This window comes from Zeugodacus cucurbitae, chromosome 4, assembly GCF_028554725.1.
Source record: "Zeugodacus cucurbitae isolate PBARC_wt_2022May chromosome 4, idZeuCucr1.2, whole genome shotgun sequence".
In the NCBI taxonomy this organism is placed as follows: domain Eukaryota; kingdom Metazoa; phylum Arthropoda; class Insecta; order Diptera; family Tephritidae; genus Zeugodacus; species Zeugodacus cucurbitae.
In genome coordinates, this window is record NC_071669.1 from 60440660 (window position 1) to 60467285 (window position 26626).

The following is a 26626-nucleotide window of genomic DNA, read 5'->3' on the forward strand; positions in this document are numbered from 1 at the left end:
CAACTCACGATTAAATGACAAAACGTTCTGAGTGATGTTATGCTACAAAATGAAATGTCAGATTGCACCTGACAACACTTAGTGTTGCCTAGGCCAGAAATATATATAGCAACCGTATGTGGGACAAATTGTGTTTTATATTAATAACATAAAATAAATAAATTGCGAGAGTATAAAATTTTCGGTTACACCTGAACTTAGCCCCTTCTTACTTGTTTTCAAAGATTTTTAGTCGTTGACTTCATTTCAAAGACCTGCTTTATTTTCGAAAACTTCATAATCCGTCTCATAAAATTTTTATTCCAATCTCAAAATAGTTTGATCTGAGTTTCTGAAAGTTATGGTACTACTATAACATGCTTTTGTCACACCTTTGTTGCTTTATAGTCCTGAAACTAGACTCAATGTATTTCTTGTTATTGTTGTAGCGAAAAAGATATTCACCAAATAATTTTGAGGACTAGAATGGCTTTAAAATTGAGCGTCGTCTCGGCTATTACTTTTCTAAAGTCCTTAAATTTCAGACCAGGGAGAATTATATTGATTATTTGAGAACAGGAAAAACTTACTGGGGCCAGATCAGGAATTGTTCAAAAACTGAAATTTATGCAAGTAATTTTTGAAGGTTATGTTAGGTTATGAATACAAATAACATTGTATTCTCTTAGTGGAACATCTTCTTCATCGTCTTAAACATTTAAAATTGTTTTGGATGAGAATATTTAGTTTTTTTTTTTGCATTTGAAATACCGTTTTAGCGGTCTTTAAGCGAGATGACCTTAATACTACAATTATTATTATTATAAATCCAAACGATTACCCTCCTCCCTCCCAACCGACGCGTGGTGCGCAATCCGCAAACGAGCGGAATTTGCCGAGTCATGGAAGGCAAGAGTTTTTTAAGCGTCGAGATCTCAAACTGCTCAGCTACAGAAGGAAAAATTTCAACAGCTAAGATTTAAAATTTACAAAAACAAAAGGTTAAACATTTTTAATGCTACTTGTTAAGCGAAGACAAAATAGGTTTTTTGATGCTAAAGATCGATTCAGACAGGTCAAATGTGCTGAATTGGTTCGTTTAATTCAAAATTTGTTCTCGAAGATTTTAAAAGTAGGGGTCTAAACTGCCTATATGAACGAAATGGGACATTAAACTTGATATCAGACAAAAGGAAAGAGCTACAAACTGAACTATTCAGAAGGTTTACTAGAAATATTATGCCTTGCATTTCCCTAGGTAGATTTATAAGTTTTAACGACTAGTATACGACTAGTATGTAAGTGACCTAAAGCAAAAAAAAAAAATTGTTTTTGGACGGACTCTAGCTTATCAGAATGGGTATTGTAACCATTCACCATGTTCACTCAATATTGGTCATTCGTCCTTTTTTCGCAAAAATCTCAAAATTTCAATGATAGTGTGTCACCCTAGTACTCTTGTTTTTGTATATGACAACATCATATTTATCAAATATGCATATGTATGCGTTGTTGTAAAATATGCAATGCGTTCGCAACATCTTGTTGAACTGGACATGTTGCTTGCAACAAATTGCCTACAAGCGAAATGATGATGACGCTGAGTGGTGATTATATTAACTATAGCGCTTACGGCGTTCACATGGCATTATATACGCGTATAGACAGAAACAAAAAATGCCATTTTTGTATGAAATTTTCATATTTCTCTACAATTTGCGAAAAATAGCATAACAATTATGGCAAAACGCTAATGCCAGCAATAAATAACTACGCGAAGTATTTGCATCCATAGCCAAATATATATATGTATGTATACATTTGTATGTTTCTGCGTGACCAACAACACTTTGATGAGCCACCACATTTTCGCGTAGACTCAATAATTTTTCGATGTCAATGCCAGTCCAACAAAAATAGAAGAAACGAAAAAGCGACAAAAAATGTGGTATTTTAACGCGCAACACTCACCCAGCGCAGCCGCCCTACACACAACAACAACAGCAACCACACTAGCATCATTCTGTACTTTTCAATTAGTCAGTGCATCCCATTTCGGTCTCGAGTGTCTGCATTTTGTTTAGCCAACTAATTCATAAACTCTTGAGTCATAAGTGGCCTAAGCGCAGGCACACATGTATTATATATATTAATGGATAAGTGTGGGGCCGGCGAATCGTGCATTACCTGCAGTCAGTCGTGCCGCCACTTACCGCATAACCACCGCTGCCCCTTTAGCACCCTTTAGTATAGATCTTGCTTGCTAGCCAATTCTATTGACGACGTTGCACTGGCGGAGCTCTTGAGGGTTCCGTCGCTTGATGTATGTCTGTATGTATGTGTGCTTGCATCTAATTGCTTAGACGACGCAATGCATTGAGTGAGTCAAAAAAAAAACTTAAGTCTATACAAAGTAGTGCGCTTTGTATCTACAAAAACACACAGAAAATGCTTTTGAGTGCATATGCACTTGTTGAACTTGCTCTCGCCGGCAGCTCCTTTTTGCCGCAAAAGGTGTTTGACACTCAAGTAGCTCGGCTCTGCTCTGCTCGTTTTGTAAACAAATAATAAACAAATGCTCTAAAGTGTGTGCATTTAGTTTTATCATTCAATTTTAATTTTCTGCTTTTTTATTTCTTTCATTTTTTGTATTTTGTTTGCGTTAGTTGTTTAATGCGCGCAAATAGTGGTTGTGGAAAAGTCCATTTTATAATATAAAGTTCGTTTTTGAAAACTATAAATATCTTTACTCAAAGTGTATACATAGCTTGCGCATTTTTGTTCTTTGCCGCCAGTCTAAAACACAAAGCGCTGAGGTGCTTGAACTTTCGTCTGAAAATTTAATCAAATAGAACTAGTTACCCGGTGAACCCAGTAAGCCAATGGTTAAAATACTAGCTCAGGTTGACTAAAGCATCTACCTTTGACTCGACCTTTAATATTTAAATGATCTTTGAATCACATTATAGAACTTATAGACTGAGTCGCTTATCAGTGTCGAGTTCAACTGGTTCACGATTATTCCAGGCAGCATTTCGTTTTAATCTACCCGTACAGTTTTAGATCCTTGGAATCTAGGTTAGTTTACTACTGAATTCATTACTTCTGTCATCATTTTCTAGTCAATTGGATCGAATTGGCCTTCCGAAACCTGCCTCATTTCGGCTCCGAAATTACATTACTATCAGTAAAGGTTATATCACTACCTAATTCGAGAGTCTCCAATTTGTGACTGTTTAGTCAAAGCGGTCGAGAATATCTGCCATATAATTTTTTACCTTTCCTCAACCAGTAATGTGTCGGAAAGAAACAGTCGGCGCTAATAGTCAGATTCAGTTTTCATGTTATTTAGTACCATCTTAGGTGAAACGTTGATGAAAGTATTCTGATAAGAGTCTGCGTTTCTTATCAAATCCAATTTATACATCCATTGAATCCAGATTACATCGATAATTCTCGGTTCCATTGAATGTAAACAGAAAATTGACATTAGTTATGTTGTTCTTGTTGTTGTAGTGGCAGAAAATATTTCCTCAATAAATTTCAAGGATACTTCAAGTAGAGTTTTTGGTTAAATAAAAATCCGAGTCTATCCCGGTTACGTAGACCTGACTGAGATGGGAACTATTATAGTTAGCTTTCGTCTACTTAACCTAGAATTTGTTTCGTTTGAAATTGTTGTTTTGAACTTTCCAAAACTGATTGTCATGCCTGATCTCACATCTTTGCTCCTCTTATAGCTTCCATCAACTTTTGGTTTGCTGGGATTTTGAATAAATATATTATATCTTCGTATATATTTTATTGTAAACTGCTACACACCGCGCTCATTAGTCGCTGGTGACCACGCTGTACTACCTAGCTAATTTTTCATTTGCGTGCTTCATATCTATTCAGAACGTGTTTTGGTTTTATCTTAACGCTTTTATTAGCTTTTCAACAGCTTTGCTTTTATTTGTAATTCGTTGCGTGAACTAGTTTTTTACGCTCCTCTCCATATTTGTGGACTCTTTGTGGGTGTTTGTGTTGAACGCCGCACATGCTTATTTAGTGATCTTAAATTTGTTGTTGTCATTTTTTTTTTGTAAGTTATTCATCGCAGTTGTTATGATCTAATATCTGTTGCTACTGATTTGGTTTGTTCATACATTTTGAAGTTGAGTGTGATTTTTCTGAGCTCATAATTATGATCTGTGGTTATGTTTCGAAATAAATAGCTGTAGAGTTGAACTTAGAACAAGAGATCGTAAAAAATGATGGTTCCATGATGTCTTATACTTTGCAGTTTAAGTGAGTCGGATCTAGGTGGCTTTCTTTATCTTAATTTTTTCTATCAATCAATTACAGATTATTCTACTTATAAAGCTGTTCCTAAAGATGGGTGAATTTTTCTGGAAATTATCCATTTTCAGAACTACATTTTAAGATGTCTGTTAGTTTAAGTGCGAATTCTGAAATCAACTAGCTTCGAAATTTCCTTTTTATAATCTCGCAACAAAGTTGCTAAGAGAGTATTATAGTTTTGTCCACATAACGGTTGTTTGTAAGTCCTAAAACTAAACGAGTTAGATATAGGGTTATATATACCAAAGTGATCAGGGAGACGAGTAAAGTTCAAATCCGGATGTCTGTCCGTCCGTCCGTCTGTCCGTCCGTGCAAGCTGTAACTTGAGTAAAAATTGAGATATCTTAATGAGACTTGGAACACGTGTTCCTTGGCACCATAAGAAGGTTAAGTTCGAAGATGGGCGGAATCGGACCACTGCCACGCCCACAAAATTGCGATAACCAAAAACACATAAAGAGCTATAACTAAGCCATAAATAAAGTTATGAAAATAAAATTTGGAACATAGGATCACATTAGGGAGGGGCACATTTGAATGTAATTTTTTCAAATTGTGGGCGTGACCCCGCCCCCAAATAGGTTTTTTGTATATATTTTGCAAACCAATAAAGCTATATAAACCAAACTTTCTGCAGTCATTTCTTTTAGTCGTTTCCTTATACAGTCCGAAAATGAAAGAAATCGGATAACAACCACGCCCACCTCCCATACAAAGGTTAGGTTGAAAATGACTAAAAGTGCGTTAACTCACTAACGAGAAACGTCAGAAACACCAAATTTTACATAAGAAATGGCAGAAGGAAGCTGCACTGAGATTTTTTTTACAAAATGGAAAATGGGCGTGGCGTCGCCCACTTATGGGTCAAAAACCATATCTCAAGGTGAAATACTGGAAACTAATTCTTTGTTGCCATTTTGAGATGAGATGATTGAAGAGTAGCGTTACCACCGGTATATATATATTTACCAAATAATTTCTGAATGACATTCATATTCGCACGATTTGTCACAACTTGCTGAAATTTCCCACGAATATCGGAGGAGGTTGTTCATATTGTGGAAAAAACAAACCAAATGAAATTAGATCTAATGCTATTTCTGTTTTATATATGTCCATATTTTTATACATTTATTTATATTTTAATGAGCTTAGTACGCTAACATAGTTCTACGCTTTCGACTTAATGCGTTTTTTCACCTTTTTTGTTGAAATATTTTTAGATTATTTTTGCTTGCGGTTAGTTCTAACGAACCCTGTCATGATGAACTTTAGCATAAGTTCTTGTTTTGCGCAATCATTCATTAGTTATATTTAGTATAGTATCTCTTCATATTTATGTAGCTTAACTAAGAAGCAGTGGGTGTCTTTGTTTTAGAACTGGTTTTAATTCGTTCTGTTTTTATTTTTCTTATTTCTGCTTTCCATTTCGAGAAGTAAATATGTTGAATAATATTCAAATTACTATTACTGTGAAGCCTCTCTTGGATGGACACTCACTGTCGAGACATTATTATCCGCCACAGAGAGGTGTCCGTTATGAGAGGCTTCTCTGTATATTATATACATAGTATAGATTTCAAAAAAATTGTACAACCAACAGTAAGTTACATAAATATGCATACAACATTTAATTATCCATAAATCACTGCAAAATAGCCTCATCATTGTGTTTCTATTTAATTTCCGCCATTTTCACGCCTATTAACCACACTATTTAATAGTTCACACCTCTTAGAAAATTATATGGAAACTTAATTAACGCTAGCTCCCTTGGATTACAGTTAATTAACTGATAGCTGGAAACATATTTCAACGCAGGCACAGTGAAACCCAGCCAACCTTAACCTTATCATTTCAAATACGAAATTATATAGAAAGTTAATTCAATGAAATAATGAAAGGTATGAGTAAATTAAAAATCATATCAAACACATGCCAACCAAGCGCAACGGTGGGCTCACCGAAGAGCAGCTCATTGAATAAATAAATAAATAAAGCAAAGCGCCGTTTGACTTGGTCAAGTCAGCAAGCCAGTAGCCAACCAACCAACCGAGCGAGAAAATCATAAATAAAGAATGACTAAACAAACAAACTCGCCTTTACTTATATGTTTACAAAATACACTGGACAGAGATTAGCTGTGTGCATATGTAGAGTGGTGTGGGAAAGTTTGCAGTCTGCGAGAAATTGTTTATTGATTTTATTTTTGAAATTAATAATAAATATTAATTGAAAATAAAATTATAATTTTAAAAAGGTATTCAAGTTTAAGTGATAATGAAAATGAGACTAAAAAAAATATAAATTAGAAAGAACACAGAGTAAAGTAAAATTGGAAGAAATTGAGTATAAAATAAGTCGTTTTCGATGCGTCACTTCTCTGCCTGAGATCTGTTCTTGTCCACAGAACTACGCACGCGAGAGAGTACGAGTATTTGAAGGGTTTTCAATAAGAGCGCTACAAAAGTAAAATAAAACAAGAATGGTTTGGGATATCAATGAAATTCTTTATTCCTATGAAAGTAAAGAAGTCCAGACGCTGAACCCAATTTTCGTCGGTTTTCAAGCATAAATCAGCCGATATTGCTGCAATTTCACGTTCTTTATTTGTACGAAGTTCATCATTCGTCGCTGGCTTGTTGGCAAAGGCCATAGACTTGACGTAGTCCCACAAGTAATCTAACGTCGTCAAGTCGCACGACCGAGGTGGAGCCAAAAATATTCGCTTATCATTGAGCGGTAGCGATTCCCATTCACAGTAACGTGCCGGTCTTGATCATCACGGAAGAAGTACGGCCCAATGACGCCGCCGGCCCATAAATCGCACCAAACCGTAATTTTTTCGTGATGCGGCCTGACTAATAACGCATATTTTGCTTATTGACAGAGCTATTTAGCCAGAAATGAGCCTAATCGCTGAAGATGATTTTTCAATGAAAATTCGGATTATTTTCAATTTGTTTCTCAGCTCAATTCACAAACATACGACGATTCTGGTGGTCAAGCCGCTTCAGTTCTTGCGTCAATTTGATCTTAAAAGGATGTAGGCCAAAATCTTTTCACAAAATTCGCCACAACGACGTCACAAAGATACCCAAAGTGTGAGAACGACCTGCGAGAGACTGATTTGGGTCTTCCTCAATTAATGCGCTTAAAGTTGAGGCTACTGACTCCGAATTTCGGTAGTAAATTTTAATAATTTCGACTCGTTGTTGGATCATATCCATGATGAAATGGAGAGTAAGAAATGTCAAAAGACTGGGAAAAATATGGCTTCGTTTGCGGTCCATTTTGAAAACCCCTTTAGATACTTCATTAAAGTAGTATAACCACTTGATATATTTGCTATATTTATTATAGTAGTATATTTGATTTTCACCAGTTTATTGTTGTTGCTGTTGCTTGTATTATTGTGGTAGCGGTAGAAAATATTCCTCAAATAGTTGAAAAATGTTCTTGAACTCAAAATTCTTGGTCGGATATACTTAAATCCGAGTTCGTTCGGTTTACGTAGAACTCGCTGGTGTTGGAACGATTTATACCATTCGTAATCTAACGGGAGGTCTACGAAATATGTAGCTTCAAAAAGCTATTTAATGTTCGACTGAGTTTTTATGAAGTTAGATCTCTTCGTTTGCGATGGATTAGATTTTCAGATCATAACCGGAATTAGCTCACTATAGAGTTTTTGATACAAAATTTGACGTTTCGGTCATGAATTTCTCATTCTTGTTTTGATCGCCTAATATCGTTCGATTCGTGCTGCCATAAACAACTGGCTAGTAATATTTTGGTCCCGATTCATATTATATTAACCATAATTCACAACATAACCTCACACTTCGAAGCTCAACACAAAATAAACAAAATTATAGCGCTACATATAAAGTGCAATAAAAATACAATTCAAACAAGAGAATAAATTAAAAACAAAACAACAATAATAAAATGCAGTAAAATATTAAATGTGTTCTTACAAGGCGTCCAATTTACATTCGCATGTGGGCATTTGAGCACTTAATGTACTCATAGCTTATTATTCAATTACAATAACTTAATTGTCTGCTAACTATTTGTTGTTGTTAGTCCAGTTAGTAGCCGTTTTGTTGGTCAGTTGCTACCAGAACACACTCAATTAGTAACTGTTACCGGATTTACAACAACAAAAGGCAAAATCGTGTCGATATCCCAAATGAATATGCGCATTAATAAGTGAAATAATAAAATGATTAAATTACGCGTATAAACGTTACAATTATGCATTCGTATTGCTTTGCAAACAATTAGTGAGCGCTATGTAAGTACACATGTACACTTGTAATGCACGCGATAGCAGGCGCTGAAGTGCGAAAAAGCTGCATACACTCTTTCATAGACACTAACAGATGTATATGTATATGTTTTATAGTCTGTGTAAATGCAATTCTGCTAAGTGGCTGTCAATGCAAATGTATGATGTTATTAATTGCTCTACTAATGGCTTTAAAGTACTTTAAACATATGTTATAGACAAGAGAAATAAATTATTTAGCATACTTTAAGGCGCGATTACTGGTTTGTAGCATATTGCTTATTAAATGAAAAGAAAAATATTTTATCAAAATACCAGGAATTATATATTCCGAAATATTCGAAAAATTTCGGCCACATTTAGTCATATCCCCTTAAACCTCCCACTTACATAATTTCTCCGCTAAATTTAGCAAATCTCTTAATCCCGTTTGTGGTTAATTGCATAAATACTTTTGTGTTGGCGTGTCAAAAGTTCTTCGTATTTAATGCCACTGGCAATTTTGCGGTTTCATTTCATTTTTTACAAATTTTATTTTTTATTTTTTATGAAATATTTTTTTTAATTTTTTATAAAATAGTTTTTTTTAATTTTCTATAAAATATTTTTTTTTAATTTTCTATAAAATATTTTTTTTTAATTCTTTATAAAATATTATTTGAATTTTTATAAAATATTTTTTTTTTTTTAATTTTTTATAAAACATTTTTTTTTTTAATTTTCTATAAAATATTTTTTTTTTTATTTTTTTATAAAATATTATTTTAATTTTTATAAAATAATTTTTTTTTAATCTTTTATAAAATATTTTTTTTTTTAATTTTTTATAAAATATTTATTTTTAATTTTTATAAAATATTTTTTTTTTAATTTTTTATAAAATATTATTTTAATTTTTTATAAAATATTTTTTAATTATTTTTGTAATATTTTTCCTTTATTTTTTATTTTATTTTTTTGTTTGCAAATTTGCTCCATATTATAATAAATATATACAATTATGTGTGTTTGCGCTTGCATGCTTTGGGTTTCGGTTTGGCGCTATTGCACATTAATTAATTGCTGCTTTAATTATAAAATTTGTGTTGTTTACATTTTCGTGCGCTGCATGCCCGGGCTGGCATGCCGTTGGTGCCACTCGTCGCTCGCTTGCATGTCTTTGCCATTTCAGCTGCTTGTCTTGTCGGTTGCGACTATAATTAATGACTTTTGCTTGTCGCTGCTATTGTTGTTGTTTTTGTTGTTGTTATTATTATTATTTAACTCATTGTTGCTATTTCTATAATCGCTTAAAACGAGCGTGAATGTAGGTTAAGATTAACAGTTAACACCTCGATACATGCTACATATGGCATGTGGGTACATTTATACATACCACATACTCGTACAAGCTTAATTGCTAGAAAAATATATGTAAAAGTCAATTGTAGACAGCCCGCATAATGTGTTGATTTTTAATAAAATTTCAATATATACATGCATATAATATATATCATGAAACTAAGAAGTATAATTTAATGTAATGAAAGCAAAATATTAAAATCAAATAAAATGAAATAAATAAAATAAAATATAATAAATCAAATAAGGAAGGCCTAAGCTCGGGTATAACCGAACATTTTATACTCTCGCAATTTATTTATTTAATATTACAAAATGTCTATTATATTTTGTCCCACATATTCGTCATATAGATGGTATAAAGTCCATTGAAAGTTGGAAACCCTAATATTAGGTATATGGGAGATAGGTGAAGTTATGACCCGATTTCCCCCATTTTTGGCACGGAGACATATTATTAGAGGAAAAATATTCCCTCTGAATTTCTTCAAAATATCTGAGAGACTTATCTATATTTTCGGTAAAAAAAATCCTTAGAAGCACTGAGGACCTCATATTCGATATATGGGGCCTTAAAAACTTATGGTCCGATTTCGGCGATTTGATGAACCGAATTTAATTAAAATTGGTCGAGTAGTTTCGGAGATATGGTTTTTGACCCATAGTGGGTGGTGCCATACCCATAATTTATAATAATTTATATTTTTTCTTTACATTTTTTTTTAATTGCATTTACTCTCTATCGAGTTATGAGTTATGTTTTTACAAAATAGGAATTTATTTATTTTCTTTTACCTGTTATTTTTTTTATTATCCGATTTCTTAATTTTTGTATTTTATTATGCTCAAAAAAAATTTTTATTACTTTTATTTATTTATTTTATTTTGAATCAAATTATTAGGTCTACAACTTTCCTTCCGCCGTTTTCCAATAGATGTCTCTGGGGTCAAGCACTGGTCGATTAAATCCTTTTATATCGATCCTGAACATTTGTGTCAACATTAACCCAACAAAATTTTGTAGAGATCTGTTTGCATCCCAAACTTATTCTCAACTGAAAATGTCACTTTTTGAGCCGAATTCTCGACATTTGCGGGAAATTTTACTTTTCTTTTTTTATTCCAAGAAAAGTGCGGCTGATGCACATCGACATTTGTAACCGTTTCTATACAAAAATAAACTTCAATTCACAAAAAAAAAATGGCGGAATCAAAGTTGTAGATTTATTTATTTTTGTGCCTGTTATATTTTTTACTAATTATGCGATTCTTAAATTTTGTGTTTTATTATGCTCAAAATATTTATTTTGTTATTATTTTCACTTATTTTTATTTATTCATTTTATTTTGCATCCATTTATTTATTTTTTTTTTTTTAGTCTGATGTCTTAAATTTTTTTTTTAATTTTATAGTAAAGTTTTTTTTGTTATTTTTACTTATTTGTATTTATTTATTTAATTTTTTATTTATTTATACATACTATATATGTATATTATATTTTTTATTATCTAATTTCTTTAACTTTGTTTTTCTTTTGCTTAAAATATTTTTTTTTTTTGTTATTTATTAATTTCTTTTTATATTTATTATTCAATTTCTTAAATTTTGCTTTATTTTATGCTTAATTTTTTTTATTTTTACCATTTATACATATATATTTTGTTTCAATTAATTTACTTTATATTTTTTGTGCTTAAAATTATTTTTTATAAATTTCTTATTTCAAAATTTTTTGTATTTATTTATTTTTGTGTTAAATAATTTGTTTTATTTTTTATTATACGATTTCTTAAATTTTTATTTATTAAATTATAATTAATATTTTTTTTTAATTTTTAATAAATATTTTTTTTTTTTAATTTTTTAATAAATATTTTTCTTTTTAATTCTTAATAAATATTTTTTTTTATTTTTCTATTTATTTTATTTTATTTTATTATATTTTTCATCAATTACCATTTCTTAAATTTTGTATTTTTTATTATTTCTACTACTTATATAAATTATTTTATTTTTGTATCAAATTATTTATTTTTTCTATTATCCGATTTCTAAAATTTGTAATTTTTGAAATTTCTATTTAAATGTTTTTTTTTCTATTTATTTATTTTATTTTCCATCAATTTATTTTAAAGCAATTTATGTATTCTTTAATTTCTTTTATATTTTTTTTTTGTTTTTGAAATATGAACTTCCTTTTTTAAATATATTTTTTCAATTATTTTTCATTTTTAACTATATAAATATATATTGCTTCCTAATTTAATATCCTTTTAATTGCTGTTTAGCTTCTTCATAAATTACATAAAGAGGCAACCTTCGTTTTCTGCTCTCCTTACTATTTTCAAGGACTTCCAATGGCATAACAATCTGTTTACCCACTTCCTTGAGCGAGTATGAGTCCGTTTAATAACAATGGCAAATGACAAAATCAATAAGCGAACTACGCATTTAACCATAAATGAAAGCGGTCAACTTGCTGCATATGCCATTAACGGTTTTTCCGTCTATCTCCCATATTATTTATGCTTGTATCAAGCTACAAGTGATAATAATAAAAAAGCAATACGTATTACAACAAATAACCGATGCGATGGTCAATATGCCACTTTATGTATTGTGCTTGGCCATTAAAATGCCACATGCCACACGCTTACGCCGTCAGCTGTCAGGCGGCGAGTCCGTAGCATCCGGTACGCGTTCGCATTTATTACATGACAAGGCCGTTGCTGGCATAAATACACGCTTATGGGCACTCGGACATACATGTATACACCTGTGTGTTTGTTAGCTATAGACATGTTACCACCGCTTTGTGTCATATAACAAGATTCTTTCTACAATTCATACATACAATCATATAGTCAGCCATTGTTTGTTTAAAGTCGACGTTGAATGTCCTCATTCTCAGCTTACCGTTTAGTTCTTTATTTATCTATTGTGAGAGTGTAATCTAATCAGCTTAGCGAGTTTAGCAAATGATCGTTTATGCTTCTTTATAATCGTATCCAATGTGTCACAATGCAATTTTCCATTTAATTCACCTCACCTTTACGAGTTGTTTGCTTTTTAAGATATACACAATGTTGCATTATCGCGTTGGGTCAAGCACAACAGAAAATAATAAAAAAATTGGATTGCATATACATTGCTTTGTAGCCTTGACACGTTTCACAAACTTCTTGTTGCAATTTTCATTGATATTACATATTGAGGTTTACGTTTAGGACCTATTTAATTTTTTTATATACTAATTATTTTGTCAGTGCATTAAAATTTTATTCAATTAGTTTTCTCTCAAAATTTATGTGATTTATTGATTTTTTGTAACACTAGAAATACTTGAAGATATTGTCATATATGGAATAGGTTGCTTTAATAGCCCTGGCACAGTTCCTTCCACTTTGATGTTTATTATAAAAAGTTGAGTTATAGAACTGTAATTTCATATACCGCATTCAATGAATTCGGTGAATCCGACTAGCACCACATTTTCCAACATAGACGGCTCTGTATCGCCGTCAACGCGCTGAATGTTGGTTTCTGAATGGTTAGTCGTTACGGATTTAAACTATAAGCTTGACAAATCCCCCTAAAAGGACGTCTAACAGAGTCAAATTGCTTTATCTAGGTATCCAGATATTAGGCCAATTTCTTGATATGATTCGGTCACCAAAATTTTTATCTAATAAAGTCATGGTTCACGATGTACTGAAACCATTTAATACTTAGACGATATATATTTTTGTGAGGGAACTAAAACTAGGAAATATTTTGGCTATAGCGCCCAGTAAGTCCTTCGACATGCAAGTCACACCAGTTAGATAACTTTAACTTGTTGCTCGCATTCCAAATACGGCAATAGGCTTAAAAGAGCCTGGATTATTAATTATAATCCCCCATATTTCGAGTGTCGACTTACAGTAGAATAGACTCCGTCGATTGAGTTGATTATATTTTAATTTGCTATTCTGTAAGTGAATCGACAAAATTCAAAAATTTCTAACGATTGACAAATTAATAAAATGATTGAAAAGCATTCAAAGTCGCTGGTTCAACGATTGTTCGAAACTTACAATAGCACCGGTAGTCGATAATTGCTCAGTATTTGTTGTGATTAAGGCATATTTTTGAAATTGAAAGATCTGAAGACAATTTACGCAATTGTGCACATAAGTTTTGTTTTCAAGGGCTATATATATATCATATGGGCATTTCCGCCATGTCGAACGGGACAATCGTACACCTTTCAACTAAAAAAAAGTATGAACAAAAATGTTTTTTAATTTTGACAGTAGGATTTTTTAATAGCCCTTCATTAGCACTACATTTAGTGTTAAGATTTTGGAACGGTTTTCATTTTCAAGATAATTGCAAAAAACCAAGGCATTCGCACGGGACAAAAAATGGAAGTCGTTTTTGGGAACAACGATTCAAACGGCGATTTCAGCAAATTGTGAGGCAATATTCAAGTGTTTTTGATTGTAAAATGTTGCGCATTGATGGCCTTTAAAGATGGTATGAATTTCATCCAAAACTAATTTATAGTTTTTTTTAATTAATTATTAACCACATTCGCAAGGGACATGTCGCACGGGACATTTTTTTCCATCATAATATTTATGTTGATTTTGTTTTATAATACGGAATTATTTAACAACAAGTCCAATAAAATGGCTTCAAAAAGTAGTAAATGTATTTATTTATTTATTTTAACTAATATCCAACGAGAAACACAACAAAAATTCTATAGTATGAAATGAAAATAGTATTATGAATGTGAAATACATTTTTTTTTCAGAAAATGCTGTCTTCGGGTATACAATTTTTTGGATTTCGTTATCTGCCAGACTTTCCTTTTGATAACTGCTCCCACTCCATCGACGGCTCCTTGCAAAAAAAATTCTATTCCAATGAAGAGTATTTTAATTATTTTATAAAATCAACCAGGCTTGATAATATAAATTTGTTTTTAAACTGAGAGCAGTTACCTTAAAAAAAATAAATATTTTAGAAAAGCAACTAAAGGATTTCTTAATTTTAGTTAAGAGATTTATCAAGAAACTAATATTTCATGCGTTAACTTGTCACTTTTAAAAGCTAACGATTTTCCCTTACAACCTTGTTAAAACGAGCACTCTTATTTTGATTTGGAAGCCTATAATTTTCGCCAAAATCTATTTGAATAGCTATTTCAGTGAAATTTAAAGTGCGGTTTTTGCTCATATGTAAATAATTAATGTAAATGTATCTATTTACATACTTAAGTCAATTTTATAAGACAAAAAATAAATTTCAATTTTTAAATTCCACACCTACGATGTCGCACGGGACCAATTTTAAGTAGTTACCAAAACCAGAAATCTTCTGATTTTTGAACAAGGTTTTTTTTATTTTAATTGTAGACAAGTTTACTGTTTATACCCAAAATTTGGTGAGCTTGCTGCTTTTATTTGCGATGCAGTGGGAATAAGTGTTGTTTTTTGATGTCGCACGGGACATTAAAATATAGGATAATAAGAGAGCAAACACTTACAGTTATTTGTAATCGCATGCTTTCTTATGCATTTTATTTGGAACTTTGTACCCTTATAAAGGTTTTACACAAAGCAAAAAATTATACATATGTTTCTTTAACAATTTTGACGAAAAAACAAATGCAGTAGAAAAATCGAAATGAGAAAAGTAGCTCCTATTCGACTTGGCTTTGGTATATCTCGTAATTGGTTATGAATTAATTTAAAATTAATTTAATATCAATAAATTTAGATATTTTCCTATGAAAATATGCAAAAACTTTGTAATTCTAATAATGTTTAATATTTTGTCTGTGGTAGACCTTCTGGCGGAAATGCCCATATGAAAAATTAGGCGATTTTCGACAATTTTTTTTTTTGTTAAATAAAGAATTTGATAGAATGCTTTGAAGTTTTTTGGACATAATAAGGTATACTTTCAGCTATATTTTTTGCAAAATTATTGAAAACTATCGAAGTTATGTGTTGTCTTCGGATGTGCCAAAAAGAAGTCGGCCAACTGCTGACATGATTCCAGCCGAATGAGAAGGTTATTAAAGTTGAAGGTATTTATTTCTATACAATGACCTACGATTTTTGAAAAATATCAAAAATTAGCAAAATGGCGTAAGTTCTGAGTTCTTGTTTCTTGGGGTAAAAAATTGTCTTTTTTAAATACCAAATTGATAATTGTGAAACAATAAAAAATGTTAGGTTATTGCATAGTAAATATATCCAAGAACATTCACTTTCAATTCAATTTGAGTTATGATGTCAGCAGTTTTGAAAAATGTAGATTCAAGAAAAACGTTTCATCTATCATCTTCAAATCTATTCAATGTAGCACCCTTTCACAAGATATTTTTGAAAGTATTAACTTCAATTATTCCAAAAAATTATTATCTGAAAATGTCAACCCCTTAACCCGAATCTTGTATTTATAGTAAAGATATTGGAAGAAGTTTTCAAAAAGCTACTATATATCTCCATCTTCTACATTTCACTAAAATGCAGCGATCAAGCTTTCCGTTTGACTTTAAAATGGATTTCTACTTAAATGTGTTTGATGTAAAATCGGGTTGATTATGATGTATATATTTCAAAGCAGCTGTGTCTATAATCACAAAAGCTTACCACATACATGATAGCGATTTTATATACTGAGAATTTGTTCATTGTAAGCGTAAGTAGTGAATATGACTGCATAATAAACACTAAAACTTCGCGATAATTTTTTTGTTTTGCTTCTTTATCAGCAGTATCTTTATGCATATGCATGTAAATACATATATATTTATGAATGAATGAGTGTGTGTGTGTGCCAGCTGCAATTGGAGTCTTTTGACCGGCTTAGCCAAATTCGTTGTCATGAATAGATGAATATTGCAATGTTGCTATTGTTTCTTATTGTTGTTGTACGCTATTTAGCTCAACTATCATTGTATATCTAATTCGCTAGCTTTTTAGCATTATTTGGTGTTGCTGATTTATTTTGCATTGTACATATGTATGAATGTATGTATATATGTATATATGTGTGAATGTATATAACTGCTTGCAAGTGCAACAAATCTGCGGCGCATCATTGCCAGAGAGAAACAAGAAAAAAACGTTAACTTCGGCTGTACCGAAGCTAATATACCCTTCACAGGTGCATTTCTTTTAGTAACTATGTGTTTAAGCAAATCTAAAGACGTAAGAAAACGTAAGTAAAAAAAAGAAAACATTTTACTAATTCTTTTTTAGCCGGGTTGTTTGCTAGAAACATTAAGGTTATATAGTTAACCGATCTGAACAATTTATTCGGAGATTATAATATTACCTTAAGCAGAAATCCATGTCAAATTTCGTAAAGATACCACGTCAAATGCGAAAATTTTCCATACAAACCATTGATCCGATCGTTCAGTTTGTATGGCAGCTATATGCTATAGTTAACCGATCTGAAAAATTTTTTCGGAGATTAAATTATTTCTATGAGCAATAACTCACACCAAATTTCGTGAAGATATGTAGTAAAATGCGAAAATTTTCCATACAAGCCATTGATTCCGATCGTTCGGTTTGTATGACAGCTATATGCTATAGTTAACCGATCTGAAAAATTTAATATACCCTGTTCAGGGTATACAAAAAAGAAGACTTGAAGTCAGCGCTGTTGTTCACACTTGTAACTCGCAAGCATTACTATATTTTTCCTGATTCAATGCATTTGAACAACAATAAGAAGCATTTTGAGTATAAAATAGAGTGTTGTTGCAACCGCAGTTTGCTTGTTATGTGCGTGCAACAACATCGTTACAGCCACTTTACACTGTACAACACAACACATCAGCTACTGCTACTATTGTGTAATAGAAACGAGCACAAATTGTAGATTAAAATTAAATAAATCTCATTGTTATTTATATGTTTGCGTGCACAAACACACACACACACTCATAATGCAGCTCTGTCTATTGTGTTTGTTGTTAGACACAGTGTTGTTGCCTTGCAGTTGCATTTCGTTTTCTTGAAGGTTATATTGCTGGTCTGATTGTCATCTCGTACAACATGCAACGTCATATCTTACAGATATATCTACACTCATACATATTTCCACATGTAATTAGCATTTTTATGCTGCAAGATTATTTAATTTTCTTCGCTGAAAAATAAAAATTAAATAAAATAATATTTCACTCGAAAGAAGAAGAATCAGTTGCCCACTTTGAAAATTACCACCGGATGGCCGCAAGCGCTACTCGTTTGTCATTTTAATTGCTTACATACATACATATGGATTTTCTTAATTTATTAGTTTCCTCTCAGCTTCAATGGGCGCATGAATTACAACAAAACAAACAAACAAAATAAATTATGTTTGTTGGATTTCAATATTCATCGTATTCACCTGCTCAAGTCAAATAAAAAAAAGGAAAGTGTAATTGCTTCCGGCCACCGTTCGCATACCAATTTCAAATGCAGCAGTAAAATTTTATTTCAAATTTGGTTTTTTATGAATTTCACTCTCATCGATTGGCATTTCATTTAGCATTTTTTCACTTTCTTTCCTGGCCAATACTCGCTTCCCCCAAAAATGAATTACCAAGTTTTTCGTTGATGAACTCACTCTCTCTCTCTGTGTGCTTGAAGCGCTGTCTTTATTAAACTTACCGCTAACTGTAAATGCTATTAAATGTAAAAATCAATTGAATTTCAAAACAATGCTCAGAAATGCATGTAGATATGTTAGTACTCATTGTTTGAATTCATTTGTAGAAATGTGAGAAAGTTTGGAAAATTGCTTAGAATGTAGACTTGCAGTTTCATCTAATTGGATATTCAATAAAGGCTTTTTCAATAAGAGCGCTAAAAATAATATTTCAATAAAACAAAAATAATTTGGGATATCAACGAAAGTCTTTATTCCTGTGAAAGTTCATTCGAAGACATTATGCCATACATACAACTCGATTTTCTTTTTATCCTTGCAAATTGGAATTTGAATATTTCTTATTCAATTTCTAACCAATTATTAGATCTACAACATTTTCCGCCGTTTTGCAATAGATGTCTCTAGGGTCAAGCACTTGTCGATTAAATCGTTTTATATCGATCTTGGACATGTGTGTCAACATTAACCCAACAAAATATTTGTAGATATTGTAGAGATCTGTTTTCGTCCCAAACTTATTCTCAACTGAAAATGTCACTTTTTGAGCCGAATTCTTGACATTTGCGGGAAGTTTTGCTTTTCTTTTTTAATTCCAAGAAAAGTGCGGCTGAGGCTCATCGACATTTGTAATCGTTTTTATACAAAAAAAAACTTAAATTTACAAAAAAAAAAAAATGGCGGAAGCAAAGTTGTAGACCTAATAACTATGCCTAACTGTCGTTGATGGAACCAACTTCCTAAGGATGCTTTTGAAATATACAATTTGTCCGAGAAAAACCAAATTAAGCATACTCAAAGAGAACCTATTAAAATCAAGCAAATTGACTATTCCATTGCTTGACACTTAAAAAAAAGGGTTGCCAACATTATTTGATATTCAAAAATCAAAAAAATATATTCCCATTATAATAGACATCACTCTATGAATGCATGCCACAAATAGCGTTTGAATATTTTTTTTTTCCTTTTCTTTACAGCGGCGAGTATTTTGTAAACTGAACCGAACACAAACGATAGCAGCGATTGCAAAAATACGAATTTGTTTTTGTCCGTTTTGCATACGAAAACAAAATTTTTGTAAACAAACAAAAGTCCGGCCACCGCCAACAGCAGCGCCGAATTCATTCATTTATGCCGTGAGTCGACGGCGGAACGAACAATTGTTGGTTGCTGCATGAGCGCATAACTGTAGCTGCAGCTGGACGGCGAGCGACGAATAGAAGGCGGAAGAACAAAAGGAAGTGCCAACAGCAGCACTGAACGCTGAATTGTAGTGGCAACAAAAATGTTGCAACAAATTAAGTGGCAACAACAGCAACAGCGACAATATAGTAAACAACAGCAAAAACAACGAATAGCCAACAACAATAAGTAGTGAAAAAGAGCAGGGGACGACGCAACGAAAGCCACAGACCCCCAAACATATAAAGTGCAAATGCAAATACAAAAAGTCATTCCAGCCACCACATAGTTGTGGCCTTCAATTCAAGCAGCAACACAACAACAACAAAAGACACAAAATAAATAAAGACTCTCGCAGCGCATGCAGTTGATACATGTTTGCTCGTATATAACATATACATATACGTAAGATAACAACAACCATAAACAACTAATAACAATAACAAAAGACTTTTACCAATCAACGGCACAAACAACTGTTGCTGCACGCAAAAAACAACTAAATTTAGCTGCTGCAACAACAACAGCAAACGAACGAATCAACCAAGGAACATTCACACTTCTCCACTGTCATCGTTGACGCACGAAATAACTGGTGGAAGTAGCGGAGCTCAGGAGTAAAACGACGAAAAAAGACGAAACACAACAGTATTTGTGCAATTTGCAAACATTTTTAATTTAAGGTGAGTCCTCAATCGATACAGATATTCATATAAACTAAGCAGCCCTGTAGGAGCAACCTGGTTTCAAAAAAAGGTGCTGTAACTGATATATTCATTGAACTAATCCTATCTAGAAGCATAAAGCTATATTAATGACGTGGGTTTATTCTTTAAGAGAATATAGAGAATACGTTTCTAAGTGTAATCAAATTCATTTCTATCAGATAGTTACTGCCTAATTGAGGTTAGATTAAGTTAGGTTAAAGGAGCTGATCCCTCTTGGACAGCAAAATCCAGTCCTTTGTGATGCCGCAAACTCCACAAAATGGAGTCCAAGACACTTAAGTGACGACAAAGCATTTTAAGCGTTTCACGAATTTCAGAGGCTAAGTACTCCTTCAAAAGCCTTGAACGAACAGTCAGCGAGCACATGGCCAGGATTATCGCTCTACTATCCAGGCGAATGCTTACTTCTCTGACAGATGTGGCATTTCTGAGTAATCTATCAGATGCTGACTTTATGGCAGCTACCTCCGCTTGAAAAACGCTGTAGTGATCTGGCAGCCTAAAGCTGAATTTAACGCCAAACTCCTTGCAGAAGACTCATCCTACAACTTTCTCTCTGAACCTAGATTCATACGGGAAACAGGTCACCGTGCCTATTCTCCACCGGTTACGTCGAGCTCTCATATCTTTCGAAGGAATGCGGACGAAGAAGGAGCCGCGAGGTTTAGGCTCCGCAACACAATAATCCAGAGATGCAGTGGAACTGTACGAGAATTTCAGGATGTCCCTTTTTGGGACCTTAATATACCCAACTTTTTTAAGACGAATACCTCGCGGTTCCTAAGTTAGTAAAACCAAATTGTAATGTTAAGTCTACTATTTTCCTAAGAGAACTTGACTCAATTCTTCTCTTTGCAAGGTCGCGGGTCTAAGTAATTCGCAGAGAAGCCCTTTTACGTCTTCAAACGAACTTGTTTGCTACCGTCTATGGTTATACAATGATATTCCCTGTTGCCAATGAGCAGTCCAAAATTTTCCAAAACAAATTTCGGAATATTTCTTTTGAATCCTCCGCCAACTCAAAAGTGGCAGCTATCTTTCATTCTTCTTTGACTTTTTTCGAAAAAATGGCTTGGTTGTTTAGTTCGATGATATTTATGGTATGCGATCGATAAGTTCAATATATAAAACTTAGACGATCGTATGATAAGAAGTTGTTTTATACATTGTTTTGTAGCGGAAAGTTCAGAAAGGGACTTCCTAATCAGTTTCCGGTGTTACTCAATATCTAGGATTTTCAATTAAACCAAATTCAGATATTGCGAAATAGAAGATGATTGATCTGTTTAACTTTCTTGAAGTTTTGTACTAGATGTCCTATAAATTTTCTTGTTTCCTTTGATTTGGTGTTTTGAGAAACTGAACTGAGTTATTAATAAAAGCTCCGTAGTCTCACTTTTCGAGCGAAAGCTTTCAGGATTTACTCTCAAGCTGTCTCTCGAGAGAAATTTCTCGGAAAGTCACATGATTCATTTCATATACTAAGAAGATAGTTAGTTCTTCTGTAATATGTTCTTGGATTTCCTAGCAACAAAAATCTCTTTGTATCAATATCCATACATAAAGTTGTTGGTCCATAATACAGATATACTACAATTTCCTACAGGGAATGTACTACATACATAGTTGCATTTAGTGGTGGAGGACTGCAAATTTTACGAACGTGGAATGTCACTTATACCATAATATGTACGTATGTATATAGCACACAAGTGAGGGCACTAACCAATTTAGTATCTCTCCGTTACACATCTGTCCTTCGTCATTACCATTTCCAACACACAAACTCTATTGCAGTTCAATATCTGACGGCGCCATCGGGCTGTCACAAATCAATGTTGCATGACGCCACAGATTAATGTTGCTGCCTTAATGTTGTTGTTGCAATATCAATTGTTGTTGTTGCATTTATGTTAATGACACTCCATCAGTGTTCGTTTTTTGACTATCTGCAACTATCTGCATCCGGTTGACGAACTAATATGCGTACTTGCAACATGCAACTGCATTTATGTGTAATAAATATTTGTTTGCAACGGCAATAATTCCTTCACGCTTGGTATGCAATGATGGTCCATCACATGGCCAACACAAAAGACTAACTCAATCAAACAACGCATCACACACACACGGTCTGTCGGTTTGTGCAAATCATTTGTGGGATTTCCTTCAATGACTGCGATTTATGTTGCATGCAACATTTGTTTCTATTGTATTTTTTTTAATTTTTATGTGGAATGCCATTGTAAAAAGCAGTGAGAGTTGCGCCGAAAGTGAATGTGGCAAATAAAATTCGTTGCAACTTCGAAATGGCAACAGAAATTGGGTAATAAAATGCGAAGAAAAGTAAGTGGGCATTTGCAAGTTGCAAGCAAGCTGGTGAAATTGGCATGGCAATGCTGTTGTTGTTGCTGTTGTTTTCAAGGATATCATGTTTGGTTTCTTGCTGTTTTTTAATGCTTTATGCTTCAGTGAAAGTGAGAGCTGTATTGATTAGCAAGTGCTGTTACAAGCTGTGTATGATCACTAGGCCCTTTAAAGGTTGTTAATTACATAAATTATAGTGCATTGACTCTGTGCCACAAACAGGAGTTTAATGTATTTTGAAGGGTGCGTTCAGTTTACAATTGCTTCGTATATAATTATTGGAATCTTTTGAGATTTTTTTCAGTAGAGATCTTGACCTCAGCACTAATATTAGGTAACTCTAACTGAGGTTTGAATTTGTCAGCAGACTGTTATGATTTTCTTATCTCTAAAGCTTAAAAGATATTTACTTTATCTCTTGAGTTGTCCATCTAGAGCTTGGTATAAATTACAAGAAAATTATAAATTACGGTTCCTAACAGTTTTTACTCTAAAAATACGCTTCTTAATGGTCAGTTTGGGTCTAATATCCATCCCATCTTTTAAATAGATCTATAAAGTTCTGTCATCCTCGAATGATCAAAATATTGAATATCTACATACATATGTGGTTTGTTTCGGATTAACCCTGTGATTGTTGATCGTGAACATAACGTGAAGCGAAGCCAAAACCTTTAACTTAAGTCTACGAACTTGAGAGTAACCCGCATACCTTCGCTCTTAACCACTGCCCACAAAGGCATGTGGGCAACGAGATTTTGGCGCGATTGTCAAGAGTGGCGTACAACTGTCATCCGGAAACGTCCAGACCAAGATCGACAAATCCGTTCACTGTATATACGATGATGTAGACAGGAGCATGGCAAGAATGCATGTGTAAAACGGTGGAACAGAAATGAACAAAATTTCTACTGTCGCTCGATAGAAGGGACTGTAGGAAATGTCAGAGTAAGGTACCAGAGTAGAAACAATGGAGCATCTCTTGTGTTCATGTTCTGCATTGTCAAGGCAACGGATCCAGCATTTGGAATATCGTTAGTAAAACTACATGTATGTACGTGTATGTCATTGGCGTTGCAACCGTTTAGCCGGTTATAGCCGAAACGACGATAGTGCGCCACTTCTCTCTCTCCTTCGCAGTTCGGCGCCAGTTGGAGATCCCAAGTGTAACCAAGTCGCTCTCCACTTGGTCCCTCCATCGGAGTGAAGGCATTCCCCTTCCTCAGCTTCCTCCGGCGGGTACTGTATCGAAAGCTTTCAGAGCTGGAGTGTTTTCGTCCATTCGGACAACTTGATCTACCAGCGTAGCCGCTGTCTTTTTATTCGCTGAACTATGTCAATGTCGTCGTATAACTCGTACAGCTCATCGTTCCATCGTCTGAGGTATTCGCCGTTGCAAATGTTCTGAGGACCATAAATTTTGCGCAAACTTCTCTCGAAAACTCCTAGTATCGTCTCATCTGATGTTGACATCGTCCAAACTTCTGCGCCATAAAGCAGGACGGGAGTGATAAGCGACCTTTAGAGTTTGATTTTGGTTAAGAGAGGACATTGCTTTTCAATGGCCTACTCAGTCCAAAGTAACAACTGTTGGCAAGAGTGATTCTGCTCTGTATTTCGAGGCTGATATTGTTGGTATTGTTGATGCTGGTTCCCAGGTATACGAAATTATCTACGACTTCGAAGTTATGACTGTCAACAGTGACGTGGGAGCCAAGACGCGAATGGGCCGACTGTTTGTTTGATGACAGGAGATATTTCGTCTTGTCCTCATTCACCTCCAGACCCATTCGCTTCGCTTCCTTATCCTTCCTAAAAATTCCAATAAATCATGTATATCATATTTGTATCGATCACTACACCCCACTCAAATCCACTACAGTTTAGCAAAGGGATGCTGGGAGACTTATAACGTGTTTTAACTGAAAAACATTTTGAGAAATAGACCATATGTCGAGGCTTTTGATAAAAGTTTGCAACTCTCGGAGGGAGATTATATTTCAATCGGATCCCAATTGAGATCCTATGGGATCTAAGGGATTTCAACACAGTCCTTAGTAATTTTTGTCATGCTATGCTGTGTCCACAAAAAAGTTTAAATATTCCGTTACCTATCTGGGACTAGAATATTTAAATGCCGTTACAGAGAACTACATTGTTATTGTAGTATCAGAAATGATGTTTCGGTAGATTCGCCGACTTTTCTGCCATATTAAAATGAATATCTATTTCAAAGCTTATGGTTCTTAGGGTTCATATAGATTGCTTCTGAAGAAAAATAAGTCAAAGCTCATATATCCATTTACACGAGTATAATATATATTTAAATGCCTGCCTCCAGTGTTACCCTCTCTCATTCTCTAAAAAATTTACAGTCTATTAGTAAATAAGTAAAAAAATAGTCAACAAAAATATTAAGAGTATGCAAGTAAGTCATTTAGGCAAAAAACAGCCAAGCTACTCCATTTCTAGGAAACTGGGTAAAGTGTTGCCGCTGTCGCTGTCGCCGTTGCTGCTGTGAGCTGTGGGCTGTGCGGCTGTTGGCGTATGCTGTAGTTGACGTGCAATTCATTTGGCTTACATTTCACAGCATATAATTCAACAAAGGGGTGCATTTGTATGTAAAAGCTCCAATATATACGAGCTCCCTGTGTGTGTATATATATTTATGACAGCTGAGGAGTGGCTTGCGCTAAAATAAGCCCGCTCGCTCGCGTCATTCTCAAATATGCAAAGAAGCAGTCAAGCTAAGCCGGCCAAGATGAATGACGATTGAGATATTTATAACGTGCACGTTTCTGCCTCTGTATGTGTGTGTGTCGGCAGGCAGGCAGTGGTAGGAACACTGCAGAAATATTGTAGTAAAATGTAACTAAATTGCTCTAGTTTTTGTGTTTTTTAGCTTGTGTTGCACTCGTATTTTGTTGGAGACGCTGTCATTTGTAATATGCTTCAGGATGTTCTAGAAATTGGCAACATCTTGCCATAAATAATTTTACTTGCATTGGAGAAACTGACAGGAAGTGATTAAAATGCTGTGAAATACTTGTAATTGGTACAATTAGAGATAATGGCATAACTAAAATTGATTTACAGGGATTGGAACTTGAAAAATTTTGATAGATGAAGATTGGGTTTGGTTTTGTATTTCATTAATGTATTGTTTGATTTTTTTTGATTTACTTCATTTCGAAAATACTCTGAAGTCAAACCTGGAAGGATATTTCGTCTTATAATTTCAAGATTATATAGTATAAAATATAGAGTTATTATGGTTCGTACGAATAATAATGAACCAGCGTCTTGACAGTAATTAAAATCGTCTCAGCTCGTTTTAGTAGGGCTAGAGGAGCCATTTAGTAATCAACTTGCGTAACCCAGAAACGATTGACACATGTTCAAAAAATAACGGGAATTTTAAATTAAAATTTACATTTGTCCAAAAGTCCTAAAGTCAAAATTTTTTTTATTACGTTGATATAAATGATACAGAGTACGTTAAAATGTGTCAGTTATATTCATTACTTTCTTTCTCTGCAGCAGCCGATAAGATTAGACGTGTTTTCATGAGCTTTGTCGATTTTCGTTTGTTAAAAGCTCACACTTTGTTTCTTGTTCGTGAATGCTTCGGCTAAAACAATACTATAACGATGTCCCAACCTCCATATACGCCATATATGGCTCCGTGCGACTTTTTCCAATTTCCAAAAATAAAG

General features: G+C 33.4%; 1 protein-coding gene across 7 annotated transcripts in view; it reads left to right on the forward strand.

Annotated features, from left to right (window-relative positions):
• LOC105220763 (uncharacterized) overlaps nt 1-26626 on the forward strand; it is a 254578-nt gene that overhangs the window by 108141 nt on the left and 119811 nt on the right. For all 7 annotated transcript variants that reach the window (XM_054228600.1, XM_054228594.1, XM_054228598.1 and 4 more), the window contains exon 3: nt 19611-20498. The gene's annotated coding sequence lies outside the window, so the exon portion shown is untranslated. The remainder of the gene's footprint in view (nt 1-19610; nt 20499-26626) is intronic.